At 44.4% G+C, this 4897-nt stretch overlaps 1 pseudogene; it reads right to left on the bottom strand.

Annotated features, from left to right (window-relative positions):
- Window positions 1-2991: 2991 nt before the first annotated feature.
- Window positions 2992-3831, bottom strand: LOC127326751 (pathogenesis-related protein 1-like; annotated as a pseudogene).
- Window positions 3832-4897: the final 1066 nt, after the last annotated feature.

The raw sequence follows: 4897 nt of genomic DNA, 5'->3' as shown, positions 1-4897 counted from the left end.
TTCATGGGAGCCTTTTCTCGCGGGCGGCGCACCCGCGACAAATGGCGTGGCCACGTCGCCCCGGAACCATTTGGAGCAAGCTGGGCCTTTTGTCGCGCCCTTTTGTCGCGGTCCGTATCACAACCCGCGACAAAAGGGGTCTGAGCTTTGGGGCCTCCTGCCGGCACCCCTTTTGTCGCGGGTCATAATACTGCCCGCGACAAAAGGGCCATGCCTATATATACACACAGCCAGCTTCCCCCCCCCCCACCTCCCTACATTTTTTTCCTTGGTGGTGAAAGGTGGAGGTGTATGCTAGCTCATTTTTTCTTCATGTGCACAAGAGGTGTTTGATGAAATGCTTGTGAGGGATGCCACTTGATTTTATTTGATAAGATTTCTCCTCTTTTTGATCCTCAAAGGTTAGCAACTATTTTCTCGTATATACATAGTCCGTACAATACTAATTTTATCAAGGTGATTGCATCTGATACATAATTGTACTTATGATGCAGATGAGTCATCCATGGATGTACGGTAACCGATGTGCTCCCGCTTTCAGAGAGGGCGTGAATTCTTTCCTGCTTGTGGCCGAGGCCAACAAGTCGAAGCAAGGTTTTATGTGTTGTCCATGTCTGAAATGTAAGAACGAGAAGGATTACTCTTGCTCAAGAGACATTAAGAGCCACCTGCTTCGGTTTGTCTTCATGTCCAGCTATAATGTTTGGACCAAGCACGGAGAAGAAGGGGTTATGATGGAAGACGGCGATGAAGAAGAAGATAACGATGACCAGTACCGATCTATGTTCTCTGAATGCGATGATACCGCAATGGAAGACAATGAAGAAGAAGGAGGTGAAGAACAGGCAGCAGATGATCCTGTTGATGATGATCTTCGTCGGGCCATTTCTGATGCAAGAAGAGACTGTGGCACGGATAAGGAGAGGTTGCAGTTCGACAAGATGTTAGAGGACCACCACAAATTGTTGTACCCAGGTTGTGAAGATGGGCAGAGAAAGCTGGGTAGCATATTGGAATTGCTGAAATGGAAGGCAGAGGTCGGTGTGACTGACTCGGGATTTGAAATACAACCTACTGCAATCATTGTTCTCTGTTGTTCTTTGCAAGCAAACATCATTCTCCACACCATACGTTTAATCCTTTGTTTACAGCAAGCCGGTGAGATTGACAACCTCACTGTTAAGTTGGGGCAAAGTATCTTGATTGTGTTGTGCAGGTTCCACGTTGGCGCCGGAATCCCTGGTGTTGCGCCGCACTACACTCCTTCACCAACAACCTTCACGTGGCCTTCATCTCCTACTGGTTCGATAAACCTTGGTTTCTTACTGAGTGAAAACTTGCTGCTGTACGCATCACACCTTCCTCTTGGGGTTCCCAACGGACGAGTGCTTTACCGTCACAGGGAAGCTACTTTCTGGCGCCGTTGCAATCCCCGTCGCACGTCAGCAGGCACTAGAGAAGAGTGGGGGATTATGTGCATCCGGCGAGCATCGGCAAACGCCTATCCGGGTATAGCAAGCCATCGATGGACTTGAGCGGGTAGTATGTCCCTATTGGCAGCGAGCGACAGCAGGAGGCATGCGGCTAATAAGTGGAGCTCACAGGAACACGGGACAAAAATATATACGCACAGTGCCGCCACTCGCACATGCGGCATGTATGGTGTGACTAGCCACATGCCAACCGTTCTGCGCATTACTCATCTGCCAGCGTGCCGTCTCGACACGCACTCTTGATTCTGCCAGCGCTGCCACTTCGGCTGGTTTTTTCGCCCCCATTCGATAACCAGGTGCTAGTTAGCGCGCCTTTATCTCAACAGTTCGTTTGTTCCCAATCTCGATCCGATCTTCATGCGTGTGTTTCATGGTTTCAGCGATGGACGATGGTATAGGTTCCAGTGCCCGTGGTCGTGGTCGTGGTCGTGGCCGTGGTGCCCGTGGTGGCCGGGGCCGCGCTGGTGGATCATCGCCACCACCATCACCGTCGTCGTTGACAGAGGAGTACTTTGATTATTTTATCACTATCTATGAAAACCCTTTGTAAATAAGGTACATATGCGCGTGTATATATGCATGTGATATCGTCATTTTCATTTTGATCCCACGCCATATATATACAAATCTAAACCTTTTTTCCAGAGTTCCAGAAAACCTCGCGCAATTTCTTGAAGGCGAGGAGCCCACTAAAGTCTGCCTTTGTCAGGTGCCTCCCCGCAAATTAGGAACCATTGTGGGCTGCAAGTGCAGGATTACAGAACTGTTTGGGACAAGGGAGGTAGTTGGACAAGAGGTGTGGATTTTGTACTTACACCTATGAGTGTGGGTGTTTCCGTCACCGTCTATTTATTACTCGAGATTCGTGTTCACCATGGTAGATGAAAAGATTCATTTGTTTCCTCTTTATATCCGAATCTCAAAGCACAACAACGAAAACATCCACATCCATGCATGTAAGTACAAAAACATTTCCCTTGGCCAAGTAGCCTTTATTCAGCCATGGGAGCACCTACGAAAGCATACATTCTTTGGATTGGATGCTTGATTAGTATAATTTTCTTCCTTGAGATCTTGTGAGCCTGCCCATACCAACGTACCTTCAATTTGGTATCCTTGGACTTTGGTGCTCTTCAACTAAATACAAATTAGTACAACGTAGAAGAATGAATTTATATGATTTAATATATATTTAACAATTAACACATTTTCTGCTTAGGTGATAATTTTGTGTTTTTCTTATAGGTCCTTCCTATTTGTTTCCTTCTTGAAAGTGTTGTATAGATACCATTATTTTTTTATCCTTTTTGAGGAAGTTGTTGTTCACTTAACATCAGAATCAATCGAAGAACCGAGCTATCGAAAAGGTAGGGCTCCATCCCATCGGTGGCGGATTCTCGACGTATTGCTTAACATCCATTTTTGATAGACCGTAATTTGTTATCTTGTTATTTTTATGGCCGGAAAGAACCTACTAATTTTAAACAAGAGCGTCATGTATTTCAGATACTTTCTTTTATTCTTGTGCAGAACCATCATGAAGATACATAAGCAGGCAACACAAGTTGGAAACAAACACGCCGAGGTCTACACCCGACTTCTTTTATTTAACTTCATAAGTCCACACCCAGCTTGCTCTAGCATACCACTGAGGTTGGAGCAGTTTTATTCGCTCGGGGAGAAAGCGGCATTATTATGTATGATCCCTCTTTCCTGACTTAGTTGTAGGCGTTCGGGTTGGCGATGAGATAGGCCTCAACAGTCTTGAACATTTCGGCAGCAGACTCCTTGGCCTTGAGCATCATGTCGTTAGCCTGCACGCCCTTGGACGTGCATTCCACAATTGCCACACTCCCACCGTTGGCTGTTGGCTTCATCTTGATGTTCCACGTGGATGTCTCAACACCGTCACACTCGATGGTGTATTTGCACTCGCACTTGTCCACGTCGAGGAACTCGACCTTCTTCTTCATGGCGTTGAAGGGCACGGCTGCACGACCAACTTCTTGTTATGATTCGAACATGTGTGCTAGACAGCAGGTGACATGAATGTATGTCATATATATGGTATGCGTACCTGAGCCACAATTGTAGTGTCTCACGGTGCCAGTGCCACCATCTCCCTCAACATGGTGGGCGTTGTCGATGACATGTGGGGCAAGCTTGGGTGCTAGAGTATGCCAATCCATGACACATGCGCGGAACTTGCTGGCGCAGACACCTTTGACTCGAGCTCGAGGGTCCAGCTGTTAGTGGAGGCCATTGATGTGATTATCAACTACAACTGAGTGCAGATGGTGTAAGACGAGACTATTGTACCAATAGAAGATGTGTTGTGAGAAGACTGGCTAGAGAGAGGAAACGAACGCTTTAAATAGATGAAGAATCTATTGGTGAAGCTAGGCCCACCTAGTCATTTCCAAATTCGGATGGCACCGTCGGCCAATCGATTGACCTGAAAGCACACTCTAGAAAGCTTTGTGCCTTGTTAATGTTTAGTTACAGAGACAAATGCATGCTAGATTAATCAAAAAATATGAAAAAGAGAAGAATGGGCGATCTTGATTAAAACCAAAATACGGTACGCTTCCTCAACAAGTACATGTTTGATACAAATAATTTTCTATATACTTTTACTTATCTTTCCTAACATCTAATGTGTAGCGAGAACTAAGCTAAGTAAGAGCTAGCCAAAGGGGGCATGGTGTTTTTTCTCCTGGGTGCATATGCTCCTTTTATTTGCAATGCACTTTGAAAATATTAAAATGTGTCACAAAAATTCAAACAAAAATGATGCGCGTACATATTCATACCCTACTTTCTCACGAAGTTGTTTGAAGAAACAATGAATTATTGTGTGACCCTTGCAAAAAAGACAATTTTTGGTGCTAAAATATAGCTTTTAAGAAGCATTTTTTGCCTTTTTTTCACAGGCTACGAAGAACTTCAGTTTTTTACGAAACCTTTAGCAAGCACATAGAATGTCGAGATATGCATGCTAAATTTTCGTCCTAATTTTTTAGCATTTCAAAATACATTTTCTAGGTAAAGAGGGCATATGCACCGAGATCAAATGTGCATTTCCGCTAGCCAAAGGGAAAAGTTATAATTTACATCGAAATATATTAGCTCTAGTTCGCCCAAATTACGCAGGCCATCAAGCTAGATAATGAATAGAGAAGAGTTCACATCTGGATTTTTTTTAAAGGAAAAGATTCATAAGGATGCATCAAATGTTAATATATGTATCACATCTTTTGTAGTGGTGTGATGTGTAAGCTAGATTGCAGCCAATGCGAACTGACGATAGAGACGTTGTTAAATATGGAACTTTTTCATCTTTCAAAAAACAAGATAAGCCCTATCCTCTGCGATGATTGATTCATATCTAGCCAAATAGCCGT

This window comes from Lolium perenne, chromosome 6, assembly GCF_019359855.2.
Source record: "Lolium perenne isolate Kyuss_39 chromosome 6, Kyuss_2.0, whole genome shotgun sequence".
NCBI classification, from domain to species: domain Eukaryota; kingdom Viridiplantae; phylum Streptophyta; class Magnoliopsida; order Poales; family Poaceae; genus Lolium; species Lolium perenne.
The sequence above is the reverse complement of the archived record's forward strand: the minus strand, read 5'-3'. Positions and strand labels throughout refer to the sequence as shown.